The sequence below is a fragment of the Peromyscus maniculatus genome, chromosome 14 (assembly GCF_049852395.1).
Source record: "Peromyscus maniculatus bairdii isolate BWxNUB_F1_BW_parent chromosome 14, HU_Pman_BW_mat_3.1, whole genome shotgun sequence".
NCBI lineage: Eukaryota > Metazoa > Chordata > Mammalia > Rodentia > Cricetidae > Peromyscus > Peromyscus maniculatus.
Genome location: NC_134865.1, coordinates 81,685,862 through 81,704,145, shown reverse-complemented (window position 1 = coordinate 81,704,145; position 18,284 = coordinate 81,685,862). Strand labels below are relative to the sequence as shown.

General features: G+C 46.1%; 2 long non-coding RNA genes and 16 other non-coding genes across 18 annotated transcripts; all 18 read right to left on the bottom strand.

The window, feature by feature from the left end:
- Window positions 1-420: 420 nt before the first annotated feature.
- On the bottom strand, window positions 421-491 carry LOC121822590 (small nucleolar RNA SNORD113/SNORD114 family). The gene has a single exon (XR_006063775.1). It is a non-coding gene; the product is annotated as a small nucleolar RNA SNORD113/SNORD114 family (small nucleolar RNA).
- A 254-nt stretch (window positions 492-745) lies between these two features.
- LOC121822485 (uncharacterized) lies at window positions 746-3,557 on the bottom strand. Its single transcript, XR_013044541.1, has 4 exons — window positions 3,474-3,557; window positions 2,156-2,234; window positions 1,539-1,646; window positions 746-872 (listed from the first exon to the last, which is right to left on the bottom strand). It is a non-coding gene; the product is annotated as an uncharacterized LOC121822485 (long non-coding RNA).
- On the bottom strand, window positions 1,726-1,797 carry LOC121822585 (small nucleolar RNA SNORD113/SNORD114 family). The gene has a single exon (XR_006063770.1). It is a non-coding gene; the product is annotated as a small nucleolar RNA SNORD113/SNORD114 family (small nucleolar RNA).
- Window positions 3,558-3,634: 77 nt separating the features above from the next.
- LOC121822586 (small nucleolar RNA SNORD113/SNORD114 family) lies at window positions 3,635-3,707 on the bottom strand. The gene has a single exon (XR_006063771.1). It is a non-coding gene; the product is annotated as a small nucleolar RNA SNORD113/SNORD114 family (small nucleolar RNA).
- Window positions 3,708-6,832: 3,125 nt separating this feature from the next.
- LOC121822588 (small nucleolar RNA SNORD113/SNORD114 family) lies at window positions 6,833-6,907 on the bottom strand. Its single transcript, XR_006063774.2, has one exon. It is a non-coding gene; the product is annotated as a small nucleolar RNA SNORD113/SNORD114 family (small nucleolar RNA).
- Window positions 6,908-7,540: 633 nt separating this feature from the next.
- Window positions 7,541-7,615, bottom strand: LOC143268569 (small nucleolar RNA SNORD113/SNORD114 family). The gene has a single exon (XR_013044634.1). It is a non-coding gene; the product is annotated as a small nucleolar RNA SNORD113/SNORD114 family (small nucleolar RNA).
- A 772-nt stretch (window positions 7,616-8,387) lies between these two features.
- LOC143268586 (small nucleolar RNA SNORD113/SNORD114 family) lies at window positions 8,388-8,462 on the bottom strand. The gene has a single exon (XR_013044641.1). It is a non-coding gene; the product is annotated as a small nucleolar RNA SNORD113/SNORD114 family (small nucleolar RNA).
- A 632-nt stretch (window positions 8,463-9,094) lies between these two features.
- LOC143268570 (small nucleolar RNA SNORD113/SNORD114 family) lies at window positions 9,095-9,169 on the bottom strand. The gene has a single exon (XR_013044635.1). It is a non-coding gene; the product is annotated as a small nucleolar RNA SNORD113/SNORD114 family (small nucleolar RNA).
- A 189-nt stretch (window positions 9,170-9,358) lies between these two features.
- LOC143268494 (uncharacterized) lies at window positions 9,359-11,069 on the bottom strand. Its single transcript, XR_013044539.1, has 3 exons — window positions 10,905-11,069; window positions 10,198-10,324; window positions 9,359-9,510 (listed from the first exon to the last, which is right to left on the bottom strand). It is a non-coding gene; the product is annotated as an uncharacterized LOC143268494 (long non-coding RNA).
- On the bottom strand, window positions 9,933-10,007 carry LOC143268585 (small nucleolar RNA SNORD113/SNORD114 family). The gene has a single exon (XR_013044640.1). It is a non-coding gene; the product is annotated as a small nucleolar RNA SNORD113/SNORD114 family (small nucleolar RNA).
- Window positions 10,641-10,715, bottom strand: LOC143268568 (small nucleolar RNA SNORD113/SNORD114 family). Its single transcript, XR_013044633.1, has one exon. It is a non-coding gene; the product is annotated as a small nucleolar RNA SNORD113/SNORD114 family (small nucleolar RNA).
- A 420-nt stretch (window positions 11,070-11,489) lies between the features above and the next one.
- LOC143268584 (small nucleolar RNA SNORD113/SNORD114 family) lies at window positions 11,490-11,564 on the bottom strand. Its single transcript, XR_013044639.1, has one exon. It is a non-coding gene; the product is annotated as a small nucleolar RNA SNORD113/SNORD114 family (small nucleolar RNA).
- A 633-nt stretch (window positions 11,565-12,197) lies between these two features.
- On the bottom strand, window positions 12,198-12,272 carry LOC143268565 (small nucleolar RNA SNORD113/SNORD114 family). Its single transcript, XR_013044630.1, has one exon. It is a non-coding gene; the product is annotated as a small nucleolar RNA SNORD113/SNORD114 family (small nucleolar RNA).
- Window positions 12,273-13,035: 763 nt separating this feature from the next.
- Window positions 13,036-13,110, bottom strand: LOC143268583 (small nucleolar RNA SNORD113/SNORD114 family). Its single transcript, XR_013044638.1, has one exon. It is a non-coding gene; the product is annotated as a small nucleolar RNA SNORD113/SNORD114 family (small nucleolar RNA).
- A 633-nt stretch (window positions 13,111-13,743) lies between these two features.
- On the bottom strand, window positions 13,744-13,818 carry LOC143268567 (small nucleolar RNA SNORD113/SNORD114 family). The gene has a single exon (XR_013044632.1). It is a non-coding gene; the product is annotated as a small nucleolar RNA SNORD113/SNORD114 family (small nucleolar RNA).
- A 774-nt stretch (window positions 13,819-14,592) lies between these two features.
- LOC143268582 (small nucleolar RNA SNORD113/SNORD114 family) lies at window positions 14,593-14,667 on the bottom strand. Its single transcript, XR_013044636.1, has one exon. It is a non-coding gene; the product is annotated as a small nucleolar RNA SNORD113/SNORD114 family (small nucleolar RNA).
- Window positions 14,668-15,300: 633 nt separating this feature from the next.
- On the bottom strand, window positions 15,301-15,375 carry LOC143268566 (small nucleolar RNA SNORD113/SNORD114 family). The gene has a single exon (XR_013044631.1). It is a non-coding gene; the product is annotated as a small nucleolar RNA SNORD113/SNORD114 family (small nucleolar RNA).
- A 780-nt stretch (window positions 15,376-16,155) lies between these two features.
- LOC121822587 (small nucleolar RNA SNORD113/SNORD114 family) lies at window positions 16,156-16,230 on the bottom strand. Its single transcript, XR_006063772.1, has one exon. It is a non-coding gene; the product is annotated as a small nucleolar RNA SNORD113/SNORD114 family (small nucleolar RNA).
- Between the last annotated feature and the right edge of the window lie 2,054 nt (window positions 16,231-18,284).

Below are 18,284 nucleotides of genomic sequence, written 5' to 3'. Positions count from 1 at the left end.
AAACTAATTTTTTAAAAAAACTTTCCTAGTAATGTTCTGTGCTTTTCACCTACTATTGGCCATTTAGGGTACCACTTTTGGAATATATTTAATCTTATCTTTTAAAAAGATGGAAATTTTCAAACTTGCTCAGAATGTGGCATTGTATGTAATTTACATTGCTAGAATGTCATCATCAGAAAAAAATGTGTTTTAAAGGTGGCATAATGTATTCTGTACATACCGATCTATTTCATGGCTCTTATATTTTGAGAATTAGACAATGCTTTACTTACTTTATTTTGAAGACTAATTGACTGAATCTCACATTGATAGAATTATAAAAAAATGAATGGAATTTATAACATCAAAAGATTGAATATATTCTACGGTCCTACAAGAACACTTGAAATGAAGGAAATAGATTATAGTTCTTCGTTGGTAGATCTCAGAGTTCCAGAAATGTAGTCATCCATGTGGCTCATGTGGCACCAGTGATCATTATCAATCATGACTTTTTCCAGTCACTACTCCTTTATTGTCTGTTAATTAGTTCAATAATCAACTAAAAATAATTTGAGGACCTATTATTCCAACAACCCTACAAATCTTTCTTACTCCTAATCTGTGTGGAATTGTTCTAACCTTAAGTAATTATCCTCTGTGTTTGCTGAATTAATTGACAACTTCCATTCATTTCTGTGGCTCTCACTGGTATGGAGCAGCCATCCTTGGTGCCATACTATATTTTTCAGTGACACATTGAGTTCTGTTAAGTAAACCATCAAACCTGAAGAAGGGATCCTGGCCAATCTTCACAGTGGTCTGTCCAGCTCTACCGATGATGTCAGCACAGCTCCCAGCCGTGGAGGCATCCCCAAGTCAGCAAAGGTCTAAGGAATGCAAAGCAGAGGAGATAAAGACAAAAATAAGACATTGCTATTGACCTCTGACCTTCACTCATGCAGGCCTAGGTAATCATTTATATGATGAGGTTATCTATTTAATTAGCTCTTAAATAAATAAGGGCAAGTTTAGCAATGATTTGGACAGTCATAACATTATGCTTTATATCATAACTTTCAGCATTTGCTGAAAAGCAGATGTGTAAGATTCCTATCTGACCTAAAAAGTATTTCTTGTTCATCATGTATTTTTATAATTGGACCACATTTATAAATTTTTATTTGTATATTTATTGATTTTTGCACTGATATCATTATAAGAACATCAGGAAATATATATTTCCATATATATATTGAAATACACACAAACACACACACAGAAGTCAATTCCATCTCAACTGTTGACAACTGGACTTTATGATGGACATAAAGTCACTATTTGTTAACTCAAATATCCCATCAGAGTCATCATTAACCCAAGATTGGACCCATTTTTCTACATTGTGAATATAAATGTGTCTCCTTCAATAGCTACCCTCCTTTTTATACATAAGTATAATCTCATACTTTTTTTATACTAACTTCATATATGTTCTCTGTTACACTTTGACCTAGTGTGAATATATTTCACATCTTAGTAGCACAGTGACTAACCTTCCATCAAAATGATGACAAGAACGTTGGCCAGATCTCACATCATCCTGAGCGACTGATGGGCTGGCAGGCATTAAAGATGAACAGATCACCTTGGAAGAATTCATTCTAAGGAGCACAGAGCAAAGCAGGGGACAAACAGTGACAACTCTGCTGTCAATCTTTATGTAGCCACATATCTTCTGTGTTGCATCTTGGTGTTTCAGACACATAGTCATCATGTATGAATCAAATGCCACCGGTGGTCATCATCAAGCCAAGATTAGTTCTCCCTTTCTCTAATTATTTCTATGTTGCCTATTAATTACTTAATTATAAACCCTATGGTTAGTAACTGCTGCCCCCACAAAAAATAAATCTAGGAGTCTGATTATACCTAATCTGTACATGGATTCTCTATAATATAGCCACCATATTAATAATACACTAGTTATCACATTTGTATTAACAATGGACAATTTCATGTAGTCTCCATATCTGCCATTGGTATTCAGATAGCCCTCTCTACAATATTCACTGTGTAGACACTATATTAGACCATCAATAACTATACTATACACTGTTTAAACACTATATTAAACCACTCAAACCAAGACAAGGAGGTTTTTGTAACTCACACTGGTCTTGTTTTCTTCCTCAGCAGGGTGCAAATGGAGCCCTTGACCTTTGGGGGATCCTCTAATGACATGGTCCATCCTGAGTACAGAGAGGAGGGGAGGGAGGAGAGGAAAGGGGAGGGGAGAAGAGGGGAGAGGAGAGGAGAAGCCAGAAGGGGAGGGGAGAGGAGAGGATAATGAAATGCTTACAGAGAAGGCTGCAAGGGTAAAAACACTGGAACGTATATCTGTCCCAGGCTCTATAAAAAGACACAAGCTGGTGCTGCTGGCTGTGGATAAACATGTCAGCCACCTGAGAGCATCCACTCCAAAGAGAGTGCACCAACAAAATTTTGTTTGCTTGTTTTTAAAAGCCACACTTCTCACATTGTCTTCCATGACTATCTGCCATCTGAACTATTCATGCAAGCCTTCTCAATTTAAAACTATTTACACTATTGTTTTATAAAATGAGTTTCTTCAGACTTCCAGCTAACCAAGAAAATTGATGTTATCTGTTACTGACATTATTTCAACTGTACACACAGACAGCTGTATGCTACTTGCTTCTCTTTGGATTACATATTTTCAGTGTACTAAGGGGGTTTGTTTTGGCCTTGAAATTCATGTTTGTAACTGAATAATGTTTCACCCACTTATCTCCATTGTTTTCTGTATTTCTTGGCTATTCAAGGAATTAAAGGAATAGTATGAAATAGGCGAACACAGAGATGGCATCTGCTACAGGATGGACCCCAGAGACAGACACATGTACATTACCCTGTCTACTACATGACTATACTACCTGTGTCCATCATAAATCTACCCTGAATCTAGTCACCTCTATTCCCTTCCATGTTGGCTCTTGATTGAATCATTAATTCACTTGTAAAAATGGAAACCGTGTTATTCCCCCAAACACTGAAACAGACTGGAAGTCACTCTTCTCTAAAGACTGAGTTCACCCCAACCTGTCTCCTTCAATGAGGAACCTGGGTTCATTACGCAAGGCCAACTCAGTGTCCTACTTCATGTTAAGTCCATATGTGTCATTGGTTATACTTGGCTTAATGCAACATAGTTTTTCTTGAATATATTCATTCGTGTTTATGAGTGTACATGCCAAGGATGTGTGCATGGAGGCCAGGGTTCAACATTTGGGAATCTGTTTTCTTTCCACCATGTGGGTACTGAGAAACAATATTAGGTCAGTAGACTTTGCAGCAAGTGCCTTCATCCCCTGAGCCATCTACCAGCCCCATATTAGATACTTTTCAATATTGAAGTAACTAACCTTACACAGACCACATAAAACACAAGGACACTAACTAGTACTCACGTTGTCCAAAGTACAATGCAGAGACACAAATGTTGCACTGGTGACCGCGAGAATGCAGAAATCACCTCAGGAGCACCCATTCTGAGGAGTACAGAGCAGAGCACAAGATACAAAATGGCGCACTCCTTCAAGGACCCATGCTCATCTACTTATCTTTCATGTTGGACCTTAGAGTTTCAGACAGGTATTAGTCATCGTGTCTCTCATACCTTGGTAAATGTCATCATTGGTCCAGAAAAGGCTTGATCTCTCCTCCCTATCGATACTTTTCAATAAGCCAATAGTTCACTAGGAATGCCTGTGATACATAGACATTCAACAGGAGCACAGCTCGCTGACATGTTTAGATTGGAACGCACATTAATGTGTTCGCATGTACTATTCACCATGCTCATAATTTGTACATGCTTAGTACACAAGCTCATCATCATCTCAAATGACAATGTGAAAGTAAATCTATAGGATTATATTTCAGGCTTTGTAAAATAAAGTGATGTCTAGAAAAACATAGACAAGACCTATGGCTGCCACCCAAACTTACCTGGATACAGTTTATAAACAGGGAATTCACTGCCGGCTTATACACGTCCACTGGGGGAAGTAAAAAAAAAAAAAAGAACAAAGGTAATAAATGATTATTAAAGGTGGATAACAACCATGGTTTCCAACTTTGATTTAGAGTGATATATCTATTCCTTAACTAAATAACATAATTTATCTCCTAAAGAAACAAGCAAATTTAATTATGTCCAGGGATTCAGAACAGAAACTGTGGCTGTGAGGAAAACTGCATGTACTGTCCTTAATGAAAGAAGAAGGAACAAGGCCCCATACAAAAGTGGACTCAGGTATTCTCATCATGCATAAATAGATGGGCCAGGAGTTCCGACTAATATTGTGGTCCATGTGGACATACTGATGTCCCTTGGACATAAATGTACTTTTCCTTGCAATTCTACCCAGGAGCAGATGTGTTGGCTCATAAGAACTTCCCATTTTGAGTTTTGAGCATCACTAACTGTTTGCAGAATGTGTGCTGGAAAAGTATCTCTTCGGACACATGAGCCTGAGCTTACATTGCTCTTTGTCAATTTTGTCATAGACGTTCTAAGCAGGTTAAGGAAATATGTGAGTATGGCTTGAAATTTAGAAGAGACTAATCTTCTAAATTAGTAATCAGTAATATGAATTAGAGTATTAATACAAAATTGGAAATATAAAACAATATAATATAGATATAAATAAGGAATTTGGTGTTTGGGATATTTGTAAGTCTCCTTTTCAGAAATGTCCATAAAATACTATTGTCTAATTTATACAAAAATGACTAGTTTTTACACTACTATTATGTTGGGAAACTATACAAGTTGTACATGTAAACACTATGTCAGATACTAGTCATCCCCAAAATAGACTAGATGGAATAGGATTATTTTCAACAAAACCACAGATATAGATGTAGGCATAAGAATAAACAAGGAACAGAGAAATGCATAGAGTATGGCCCCATTCAAATGTGAATGTTTAAAACTGATATATTGGAAACTGAAAGTGTGATGCTGGTGAGCACGGTTTGGCAATTTACAGGGAAGACTGGATAAGAAAGTTTAGTGAGTATTAGTAAACTGCACCGAGAAAGGTAGAATAAAATCTGGTGTAGTGCCACAGAAGGGGTAAATGTGGCTAAAAGAGAGGTAGTGATTTGGTAAAACAGAAAAGAGAAATGAATATGGGAATGTGGAAAAAATGGCTTAGCACAAAAATACCCATAACTTGATATTAATATTCTATAACTTGTAAATTTACTAGAAGAAAAGGGAACCTACCAGTAGACCTAAGAGGAAGGTGAAACAGAAAAGAATATGAAAGTATGTGAAGGTTGGATTAGGGCTTTGGTTTTCCATTGTGCTGTTAAAATTATCACTATATAATTAATGCTATACACACTGCTAACAGATGAAGTTATAACATTATTATGAGATCATACCAAGATCCAACCAAAGTGTGAGTCGAAAGTAGGTAACAGGCACAGTTTGTTACAGGCTGTCAAAGTGGCATCAGAAAAAGTCTGGAAGACTGGAACAGTCTCTGAAAACATCAGTAAGTCAGGCAGGTTTTCGGGAGAAGAATAACCTAAAAAAAGAAAAAGAAACAATGAGAAGATTCCTCCTGAATATCTTCTGGTTACTTGTCATAACCAAGGGAGAAGCGAGCAGGATTTCATTCTAAGCAATTGGGTAATTGGAGCCCATTTAGTGAAGTTATCTTAAACGTTACACTGATTGAGAAAATGGACATCTAAGTTCTACATAGCATTTTACTGATTATGTTTCATACTCTATAAGTATGTGAAAATTAGTACTACTATAAAATGGCAGTTTGAAAAAAATAAAAAAGTCCAAAAGAAGATCGGCATATGCCAGTGAGACTTCATACAAAGCTTACAATGATAAGGTACAGTAAAAGTTGGACCTCAGATTACAGAACAGGGCAAGGATTGATTAGCACACAAATACGTCCAGATCTCATTATTGGTCCTGGATGGGGTCCCTCACTACATGACAGGCTGCAGGCCCGAATGACTTAGGTGCTGCATGGATCATTCTGATACAAAATGGGAGACTATTCTGTGTGGGGACCAGAACAGGTTGCATGTGAAGCCATTTATAAGTGACTACTTTCTGGACTCTACTAATGGAAAAAAAAAAAAAAGGCCAAGCACATACCTATACTCTGATCTCTGAGGAGAATCAGACAGTTGACTCTTAGTCCACAGAGCTCTGAGAAATCACAGTGACCACAGGAAAAGCAGACAGTGTGTGATTGTGTGTGTGTGTGTGTGTGCATGTGCATGTGTGTGTGTGTGTGTGTGTTTCTGTGTGACTGTGTGCTTGTGTTTCCAGGTGAGCACGCTAGTAATATCAGTACTATGGACCTGTATAAAGGGGAAAAAGCAGAAAAAAGAGAGAAAAAGTTGAGAGACTGTAGGACATCACTCTGTGCCCTCTCCTTTACCTAGGCTGTACCTGGTGCTCTTCCCGGGGCACACTAAATTCTTGCCATTGTCAAGGAAAAATGACTGGCCCTTTTCTTAGCAAACTGTGCTGCCCTTCAGAGGGTCAGCAGGTCACCTCCCCCCATCTCTGCCCAAGATCTGCTGAGACTCCACACTGAGATTTTGTTTTCCACTCCCATATCTCTCATATTCCCAACCACTCTGCCCCCACTCTGCTTAGCGGCCAGCCATGTTTTCTTGGCTAATGGACGTCAGTCTGGTTCACAGGACTGGTCCTGCTCTCTCTCTCCACCCCCAGCATCTAGGGAAGCACCCAAGGTGGCCCAAGGGCCATTGCTCTGTGCCTGACCTCAGATTTCGGATAAGACGGCTGTCATCGAGAAACACTCAGACGCCACCAGATCTCATCATTGGTCCCGGGTTGGGTGCTCTCTCTGGAGCCCTCGGGATGGGCTCACTCACTGGTCAGTGTGACACATCGAGAGGCCACACTAGGGAAGGCTACTCTGCTCTGGGACACCTCACCAGCTGCTCTTCCAGCCAGCAGCAAGGTCACTCTTTGCCCTACCCCGCCTGAACCATGAGGCTTTCCTCGAGACCCTCCTCACCTGTCCACAGGTGCCCACAGGAGGACCAACGCTGTAGCTGTCTGCCACCAGGTGCTCTGCACGGAAATCAGGGCGGCCCGGGCACTGTCCACCTCAGCAAACTCATGCCATCATTCTGGTCTCCTCTCTGGAGGGAAGATGGCAGAGAAGGGAATAGAAATATTGAGACTCGTTCTCTTCCTGATGACCACCATGTCTCCGTTCAAGGGGGGCTGCCTACTGGCTCTCTCTCTAAGGGAGTGGGCTTTAGTTCCCCATGATGGGGTAGATTGTCAACCTCAGGCTGACTCAATACAAGGCCCACCACAGTCTGCACCACCCTTGATTCTGAGTAACATTATGAAGTATCTGTACAGCCCCGGAGGCACAGGTCCACAAGGGACGGGCCTATGCCTATGGGCCTCCATCCACAGCTTAGCCCGTGAAGGCGGTCATCGGGAATGACTGACCTCAGATTTCTGGATATTTGGCGATCATCGAGTATCACTCACAAGCCACCAGATCTCATCATCGGTCGTGGATGGGCCCCCTCTCTCCCTGGCCAGTTGCAGGGCTGCACTTCTTAGGTGGTGCAGGGAACACTCTGAGCACAGCATGAGAGACTATGCTGTGTGGTGATCTATAACAGGATCCCCTCAAAACCAGTCATATGTGATTGCTTTCTGGACTCTACTAATGCAAAAATACCTTAAGGCCAGAGGACATACCTATCATCTGGTTCCAGAAGAAGGTCAGATGGTTGGCTCTCAGTCTACAGGCTCTGATCTCTCGGTGCCCCCATGGTTTGCTGGGTTTGTGGGGGGGTAGGTGTGGGGGTTCGGGGCTTGTCTTGAAGTTTAAAAGCTGTAGTTATGTGTCTTGTGGGTGGTTCTGTAGGGTACAGAGCAGAGAAGGGAGAGAAAAATTTGAGATTCTGTAGGACATCACTCTGTGCCCTCTGCTTTACCTGGGTTGCACCTGGTGCTCTTCCCGGGACACACTAAATTCTTGCCATTGTCAAGGAAAAATGACTGGCCCTTTTCTTAGCAAACTGTGCTGTCCTTCAGAGGGTCAGCAGGTCACCTCCCCCCATCTCTGCCCAAGACTTGGGAAGACTCCAAGCTGAGATTTTGTTTTCCACTCCCATATCTCTCATAGTCCCAACCACTCTGCCCCCACTCTGCTTAGCTGCCAGCCATGTTTCCTTGGCTAATGGACATCAGTCCGGTTCACAGGACTGGTCCTGCTCTCTCTCTCCACCCCCAGCATCTAGGGGAGCACCCGAGGCGGCCCAAGGGCCATTGCTCTGTGTCGGACCTCAGATTTCGGATAAGACGGCTGTCATCGAGAAACACTCAGACTCCACCAGATCTCATCATCGGTCCCGGGTTGGGTGCTCTCTCTGGAGCCCTCGGGATGGGCTCACTCACTGGTCAGTGTGACACATTGGGAGGCCACACTAGGGAAGGCTACTCTGCTCTGGGACACCTCACCAGCTGCTCTTCCAGCCAGCAGCAAGGTCACTCTTTGCCCTACCCCGCCTGAACCATGAGGCTTTCCTCGAGACACTCCTCACCTGTCCACAGGTGCCCACAGGAGGACCAACGCTGTAGCTGTCTGCCACCAGGTGCTCTGCATGGAAATCAAGGTGGCCCGGGCACTGTCCACCTCAGCAAACTCATGCCATCATTCTGGTCTCCTCTCTGGAGGGAAGATGGCAGAGAAGGGAATAGAAATATTGAGACTCTCTCTCTTCCTGCTGACCACCATGTCTCCGTTCAAGGAGGGCTGCCTACTGGCTCTCTCTCTAAGGGAGTGGGCTTTAGTTCCCCATGATGGGGTAGATTGTCAACCTCAGGCTGACTCAATACAAGGCCCACCACAGTCTGCACCACCCTTGATTCTGAGTAACATTATGAAGTATCTGTGCAGCCAGGAAGCACAGGTCCACAAGGGACGGGCCGATGCCTATGGGCCTCCATCCACAGCTTAGCCCGTGAAGGCGGTCATCGGGAATGACTGACCTCAGATTTCTGGATATTTGGCGATCATCGAGTATCACTCACAAGCCACCAGATCTCATCATCGGTTGTGGATGGGCCCCCTCTCTCCCTGGCCAGTTGCAGGGCTGCACTTCTTAGGTGGTGCAGGGAACACTCTGAGCACAGCATGAGAGACTATGCTGTGTGGTGATCCATAACAGGATCCCCTCAAAACCAGTCATATGTGATTGCTTTCTGGACTCTACTAATGCAAAAACACCTTAAGGCCAGAGGACATACCTATCATCTGGTTCCAGAAGAAGGTCAGATGGTTGGCTCTCAGTCTACAGGGCTCTGTGCCCCCAGGTCTTGCAGAGTTTGAGTGTGTGGGGGGGTGCATGCAGACTTGTCTTGAAGTCTGAACTCCGGTACCATAAGTGTTCTGGGTCGGTCTGGTGGGTACAGAGCAGAGAAGGGAGAGAAAAAGTTGAGAGACTGTAGGACAGCACTCTGTGCCCTCTTCTTTAACTAGGCTTCACCTGTTGCTCTTCCCGGGGCACACTAAATTCTTGTCATTGTCAAGGAAAAATGCCTGGCCCTTTTCTTAGCAAACTGTGCTGTCCTTCAGAGGGTCAGCAGGTCACCTCCCCCCATCTCTGCCCAAGACGTGTGAAGACTCCAAGCTCAGATTTTTGTTTTCCACTCCCACATCCATCAAATCCCAACTACTTTGCCCCGACTTTGCCTAGCTGCCAGGCATGTCTCCTTGACCAAAGGACATCAGTCCAGTTCACAGGACTGGTCCTGCTCTCTCTCTCTCCACCCCCAGCATCTAGGGGAGCACCCGAGGCAGCCCAAGGGCCATTGCTCTGTGTCGGACCTCAGATTTCGGATAAGACGGCTGTCATCGAGAAACACTCAGACTCCACCAGATCTCATCATCGGTCCCGGGTTGGGTGCTCTCTCTGGAGCCCTCGGGATGGGCTCACTCACTGGTCAGTGTGACACATCGGGAGGCCACACTAGAGGAGGCTACTCTGCTCTGGGACACCTCTCCAGCTGCTCTTCCAGCCAGCAGCAAGGTCACTCTTTGCCTTACCCCGCCTGAACCATGAGGCTTTCCTCGAGACCCTCCTCACCTGTCCACAGGTGCCCACAGGAGGACCAACGCTGTAGCTGTCTGCCACCAGGTGCTCTGCACGGAAATCAGGGCGGCCCGGGCACTGTCCACCTCAGCAAACTCATGCCATCATTCTGGTCTCCTCTCTGGAGGGAAGATGGCAGAGAAGGGAATAGAAATATTGAGACTCTCTCTCTTCCTGCTGACCACCATGTCTCTGTTCAAGGGGGGCTGCCTACTGGCTCTCTCTCTAAGGGAGTGGGCTTTAGTTCCCCATGATGGGGTAGATTGTCAACCTCAGGCTGACTCAATACAAGGCCGACCACAGTCTGCACCACCCTTGATTCTGAGTAACATTATGAAGTATCTGTACAGCCCCGGAAGCACAGGTCCACAAGGGACGGGCCGATGCCTATGGGCCTCCATCCACAGCTTAGCCCGTGAAGGCGGTCATCGGGAATGACTGACCTCAGATTTCTGGATATTTGGCGATCATCGAGTATCACTCACAAGCCACCAGATCTCATCATCGGTCGTGGATGGGCCCCCTCTCTCCCTGGCCAGTTGCAGGGCTGCACTTCTTAGGTGGTGCAGGGAACACTCTGAGCACAGCATGAGAGACTATGCTGTGTGGTGATCCATAACAGGATCCCCTCAAAACCAGTCATATGTGATTGCTTTCTGGACTCTACTAATGCAAAAATACCTTAAGGCCAGAGGACATACCTATCATCTGGTTCCAGAAGAAGGTCAGATGGTTGGCTCTCAGTCTACAGGCTCTGATCTCTCGGTGCCCCCATGGTTTGCTGGGTTTGTGGGGGGGGGTAGGTGTGGGGGTTCGGGGCTTGTCTTGAAGTTTAAAAGCTGTAGTTATGTGTCTTGTGGGTGGTTCTGTAGGGTACAGAGCAGAGAAGGGAGAGAAAAATTTGAGATTCTGTAGGACATCACTCTGTGCCCTCTGCTTTACCTGGGTTGCACCTGGTGCTCTTCCCGGGACACACTAAATTCTTGCCATTGTCAAGGAAAAATGACTGGCCCTTTTCTTAGCAAACTGTGCTGTCCTTCAGAGGGTCAGCAGGTCACCTCCCCCCATCTCTGCCCAAGACTTGGGAAGACTCCAAGCTGAGATTTTGTTTTCCACTCCCATATCTCTCATAGTCCCAACCACTCTGCCCCCACTCTGCTTAGCTGCCAGCCATGTTTCCTTGGCTAATGGACATCAGTCCGGTTCACAGGACTGGTCCTGCTCTCTCTCTCCACCCCCAGCATCTAGGGGAGCACCCGAGGCGGCCCAAGGGCCATTGCTCTGTGTCGGACCTCAGATTTCGGATAAGACGGCTGTCATCGAGAAACACTCAGACTCCACCAGATCTCATCATCGGTCCCGGGTTGGGTGCTCTCTCTGGAGCCCTCGGGATGGGCTCACTCACTGGTCAGTGTGGCACATCGGGAGGCCACACTAGAGAAGGCTACTCTGCTCGGGGACACCTCACCAGCTGCTCTTCCAGCCAGCAGCAAGGTCACTCTTTGCCTTACCCCGCCTGAACCATGAGGCTTTCCTCGAGACACTCCTCACCTGTACACAGGTGCCCACAGGAGAATCAACGCTGTAGCTGTCTGCCACCAGGTACTCTGGACGGAAATCAAGGGAGCCCGGGCACTGTCCACCTCAGCAAACACGTGCCATCACTCTGGTCTCCTCTCTGGAGGGAAGATGGCAGAGAAGGGAATAGAAATATTGAGACTCTCTCTCTTCCTGCTGACCACCATGTCTCCGTTCAAGGGGGGCTGCCTACTGGCTCTCTCTCTAAGGGAGTGGGCTTTAGTTCCCCATGATGGGGTAGATTGTCAACCTCAGGCTGACTCAATACAAGGTCGACCACAGTCTGCACCACCCTTGATTCTGAGTGACATTATGAAGTATCTGTGCAGGCCAGGAAGCACAGGTCCACAAGGGACGGGCCGATGCCTATGGGCCTCCATCCACAGCTTAGCCCGTGAAGGCGATCATCGGGAATGATTGACCTCAGATTTCTGGATATTTGGCGATCATCGAGTATCACTCACAAGCCACCAGATCTCATCATCGGTCGTGGATGGGCCCCCTCTCTCCCTGGCCAGTTGCAGGGCTGCACTTCTTAGGTGGTGCAGGGAACACTCTGAGCACAGCATGAGAGACTATGCTGTGTGGTGATCCATAACAGGATCCCCTCAAAACCAGTCATATGTGATTGCTTTCTGGACTCTACTAATGCAAAAACACCTTAAGGCCAGAGGACATACCTATCATCTGGTTCCAGAAGAAGGTCAGATGGTTGGCTCTCAGTCTACAGGGCTCTGTGCCCCCAGGTCTTGCAGAGTTTGAGTGTGTGGGGGGGTGCATGCAGACTTGTCTTGAAGTCTGAACTCCGGTACCATAAGTGTTCTGGGTCGGTCTGGTGGGTACAGAGCAGAGAAGGGAGAGAAAAAGTTGAGAGACTGTAGGACAGCACTCTGTGCCCTCTTCTTTAACTAGGCTTCACCTGTTGCTCTTCCCGGGGCACACTAAATTCTTGTCATTGTCAAGGAAAAATGCCTGGCCCTTTTCTTAGCAAACTGTGCTGTCCTTCAGAGGGTCAGCAGGTCACCTCCCCCCATCTCTGCCCAAGACGTGTGAAGACTCCAAGCTCAGATTTTTGTTTTCCACTCCCACATCCATCAAATCCCAACTACTTTGCCCCGACTTTGCCTAGCTGCCAGGCATGTCTCCTTGACCAAAGGACATCAGTCCAGTTCACAGGACTGGTCCTGCTCTCTCTCTCTCCACCCCCAGCATCTAGGGGAGCACCCGAGGCAGCCCAAGGGCCATTGCTCTGTGTCGGACCTCAGATTTCGGATAAGACGGCTGTCATCGAGAAACACTCAGACTCCACCAGATCTCATCATCGGTCCCGGGTTGGGTGCTCTCTCTGGAGCCCTCGGGATGGGCTCACTCACTGGTCAGTGTGACACATCGGGAGGCCACACTAGAGGAGGCTACTCTGCTCTGGGACACCTCTCCAGCTGCTCTTCCAGCCAGCAGCAAGGTCACTCTTTGCCTTACCCCGCCTGAACCATGAGGCTTTCCTCGAGACCCTCCTCACCTGTCCACAGGTGCCCACAGGAGGACCAACGCTGTAGCTGTCTGCCACCAGGTGCTCTGCACGGAAATCAGGGCGGCCCGGGCACTGTCCACCTCAGCAAACTCATGCCATCATTCTGGTCTCCTCTCTGGAGGGAAGATGGCAGAGAAGGGAATAGAAATATTGAGACTCTCTCTCTTCCTGCTGACCACCATGTCTCTGTTCAAGGGGGGCTGCCTACTGGCTCTCTCTCTAAGGGAGTGGGCTTTAGTTCCCCATGATGGGGTAGATTGTCAACCTCAGGCTGACTCAATACAAGGCCGACCACAGTCTGCACCACCCTTGATTCTGAGTAACATTATGAAGTATCTGTACAGCCCCGGAAGCACAGGTCCACAAGGGACGGGCCGATGCCTATGGGCCTCCATCCACAGCTTAGCCCGTGAAGGCGGTCATCGGGAATGACTGACCTCAGATTTCTGGATATTTGGCGATCATCGAGTATCACTCACAAGCCACCAGATCTCATCATCGGTCGTGGATGGGCCCCCTCTCTCCCTGGCCAGTTGCAGGGCTGCACTTCTTAGGTGGTGCAGGGAACACTCTGAGCACAGCATGAGAGACTATGCTGTGTGGTGATCCATAACAGGATCCCCTCAAAACCAGTCATATGTGATTGCTTTCTGGACTCTACTAATGCAAAAATACCTTAAGGCCAGAGGACATACCTATCATCTGGTTCCAGAAGAAGGTCAGATGGTTGGCTCTCAGTCTACAGGCTCTGATCTCTCGGTGCCCCCATGGTTTGCTGGGTTTGTGGGGGGGGGTAGGTGTGGGGGTTCGGGGCTTGTCTTGAAGTTTAAAAGCTGTAGTTATGTGTCTTGTGGGTGGTTCTGTAGGGTACAGAGCAGAGAAGGGAGAGAAAAATTTGAGATTCTGTAGGACATCACTCTGTGCCCTCTGCTTTACCTGGGTTGCACCTGGTGCTCTTCCCGGGACACACTAAATTCTTGCCATTGTCAAGGAAAAATGACTGGCCCTTTTCTTAGCAAACTGTGCTGTCCTTCAGAGGGTCAGCAGGTCACCTCCCCCCATCTCTGCCCAAGACTTGGGAAGACTCCAAGCTGAGATTTTGTTTTCCACTCCCATATCTCTCATAGTCCCAACCACTCTGCCCCCACTCTGCTTAGCTGCCAGCCATGTTTCCTTGGCTAATGGACATCAGTCCGGTTCACAGGACTGGTCCTGCTCTCTCTCTCCACCCCCAGCATCTAGGGGAGCACCCGAGGCGGCCCAAGGGCCATTGCTCTGTGTCGGACCTCAGATTTCGGATAAGACGGCTGTCATCGAGAAACACTCAGACTCCACCAGATCTCATCATCGGTCCCGGGTTGGGTGCTCTCTCTGGAGCCCTCGGGATGGGCTCACTCACTGGTCAGTGTGGCACATCGGGAGGCCACACTAGGGAAGGCTACTCTGCTCTGGGACACCTCACCAGCTGCTCTTCCAGCCAGCAGCAAGGTCACTCTTTGCCTTACCCCGCCTGAACCATGAGGCTTTCCTCGAGACACTCCTCACCTGTACACAGGTGCCCACAGGAGAATCAACGCTGTAGCTGTCTGCCACCAGGTACTCTGGACGGAAATCAAGGGAGCCCGGGCACTGTCCACCTCAGCAAACTCATGCCATCATTCTGGTCTCCTCTCTGGAGGGAAGATGGCAGAGAAGGGAATAGAAATATTGAGACTCTCTCTCTTCCTGCTGACCACCATGTCTCCGTTCAAGGGGGGCTGCCTACTGGCTCTCTCTCTAAGGGAGTGGGCTTTAGTTCCCCATGATGGGGTAGATTGTCAATCTCAGGCTGACTCAATACAAGGCCGACCACAGTCTGCACCACCCTTGATTCTGAGTAACATTATGAAGTATCTGTGCAGGCCAGGAAGCACAGGTCCACAAGGGACGGGCCGATGCCTATGGGCCTCCATCCACAGCTTAGCCCGTGAAGGCGGTCATCGGGAATGACTGACCTCAGATTTCTGGATATTTGGCGATCATCGAGTATCACTCACAAGCCACCAGATCTCATCATCGGTCGTGGATGGGCCCCCTCTCTCCCTGGCCAGTTGCAGGGCTGCACTTCTTAGGTGGTGCAGGGAACACTCTGAGCACAGCATGAGAGACTACTCTGTGTGGTGATCCATAACAGGATCCCCTCAAAACCAGTCATATGTGATTGCTTTCTGGACTCTACTAATGCAAAAACACCTTAAGGCCAGAGGACATACCTATCATCTGGTTCCAGAAGAAGGTCAGATGGTTGGCTCTCAGTATACAGGGCTCTGTGCTCTCATGGTGCCCCCAGGTCTTGCAGAGTTTGTGTGTGTGGGGGGGGAAGTGGGGTTTCGGGTTTTGTCTCAAAGTCTGAAAGCTGTAGTCATGAGTCTTGTGGGTCATTCTGGAGGGTACAGAGCAGAGAAGGGAGAAAAAAAGTTGAGAGACTGTAGGACATCACTGTTGGCCCTCTGCTTTCCCTAGGCTGCACCTGTTCTCTCCAGGGCACACTAAATTCTTGCCATTGTCAAGGAAAAATGCCTGGCCCTTTTCTTAGCAAACTGTGCTATTATACAGAAATTCTGCAGCTCATCTCCCCTCACGTCTCCCCAAGATGTGTGGAGACTCCATGCTGAGATTTTTTGTTTTCTACTCCCATATAGGTCAAAGTCCCAACCACTTTGCCCTGACTCTGCCTAGCTGCCACCCATGTTTCCTTGGCTAATGGACGTCCGTCTGCTTCACAGGACTGGTCTTGCTCTCTTTCTCTCTGTCCCTAGCATCTAGGAGAGCACCCGAGGCAGCCCAAGGGCCATTGCTCTGTGTCGGACCTCAGATTTCGGATAAGACGGCTGTCATCGAGAAACACTCAGACTCCACCAGATCTCATCATCGGTCCCGGGTTGGGTGCTCTCTCTGGAGCCCTCGGGATGGGCTCACTCACTGGTCAGTGTGGCACATCGGGAGGCCACACTAGAGGAGGCTACTCTGCTCTGGGACATCTCACCAGATGCTCTTCCAGCCAGCAGCAAGGTCACTCTTTGCCTTACCCCGCCTGAACCATGAGGCTTTCCTAGAGGCACTCCTCACCTGTCCACAGGTGTCCACAGGAGGATCAAAGCTGTTGCTGTCTGCCACCACATTCTATGGAGCGATCTTTCTTTTCTTGAATTCTTCATCAGTGTCTATCTTCAGTGTCTTTTCAATATCTCTGTATTGTTGAATTCAGAGAATCTCTTGTTAATTTTGAGACTTCCTTCTTTAATTGCTGTTACCTTTGGTATTTTAAGTTTTTGCCTGTTCTTTTTCCTTTTACTGTTCTTTTTTTTTGCCCTCTTCTTCAGAGTTAATAAATTTTAGAGATTCAGACAGATTTACGGTCAATAATTTTCTTTACTACCCTGTATTTTTTATCGTTTACTCTTTCCATACCCTCAATTCTCATGGAATTCCTCTTCTCTCTCCTTTCTGCCATTGTTCCGTCCTTTTGTGATATCATTTTAGTACAACTGCTGGCCTTTTTTGGTTAGACTAGCATCTCTCACTTTGCACAAGAGGCCGCCATATATCCTGGCCTTCAATTTCTATTATTCTTTAATTCATCTATCATCAATCAAATGCTCTCATAATGTATCATTCCTTTCAGAGTGAGCCTGTTTTCTAACATCTATATTGAATCCTTGATTATTTATATGATGAACTCATATATCATGAATATATTAAAATTGTGTTAATTATCTTCCAAACTGTACAGATTTAATGAATCAGAGGCACAATCTCTTCAATATTGTAGACAGTTTGCCTTTTACAGTCAGCACACATTACTTCTCCCAGTATTATATTAACAGTGGGTTTCTTAGAAATCTGTAATTTCATGGCACTTATGCACATAGCAGCCTCCAACAGCATCATCCTGCTACTCATGTCTTCCCTCAGCTCTACACAGCACTGTTGCTCTAGTCTGCTGTACTTGGAGAAATCTGTCAGTCCACTTGAAAGCATTACTTGGGGTGTGTAGACCACATTAATGCACCCCTCCATTTTGCTTTGATGTTTTCTTACATTGAACTACTTTGGTGTTATATAATAATTTAGAAATTATTCATATTATCTTTTACAAAATGACCTAGTTGAAACTAAATGAGAAGATAGACATTATCTGTAATTTCCTCTATCCCATCTTTATACAACTTATGATCAACATGATCCCTGCTTCTTTTTGGAATTAGTACATTGGTGTACCACAGGGATTTTTACCTTAGTCCTCATTTTTATAATTGGAGGAATATTCCCTCTTTCCCCTTTTTCTTTATACTTTTCTATTTTTGTTTTTGGAGTGATATTGAAGGAATTAAATTAAAACATGAAATATGTGAACATGAAGTGCACATCTGCCAGATGGACCTTGGAGACTGACACATGAGTATCTCTCTGGACTTACACTGATTCTGTTCATCAATCATTTATTCACTTTAATATTGACTGTTTATTTAATCATTTATTTCCTAGTAACAATGGAAATCTCTATTATTCTCCCTGAACACTGAGAGAAGCTGGAAGCTCACATCAATTCCCATTCATTGATAAGCCTTGGTTTTGTACAGGCATGTCCAATTCAATGTTCTAATTCATGATACTTTAATTTATTTCATCGATCACTTTTGAGCTAATGAAATAATATTGCACGTTAATTTATATACACTTATTTATCTGTTTTGAAGAATAGAGCTGAGGAAGTAATAGAGAACTTTAGGGTTCTAAATATCCAGCTAAGGTCATCAGGCTTTAGTTTGAGCCATCCCACTGCTCCTCCCTTCGCACTGTTAGATAGTGAAGGGACTAACTTTTGGCAAACCTCCTAAACCATGCCAATACTATCACCTAGCACTCACTTAGGCTCTAAGTTCTAACACAGGCAACCAGTCAGCTGGTGAGCACAGAAGATGGCATGATC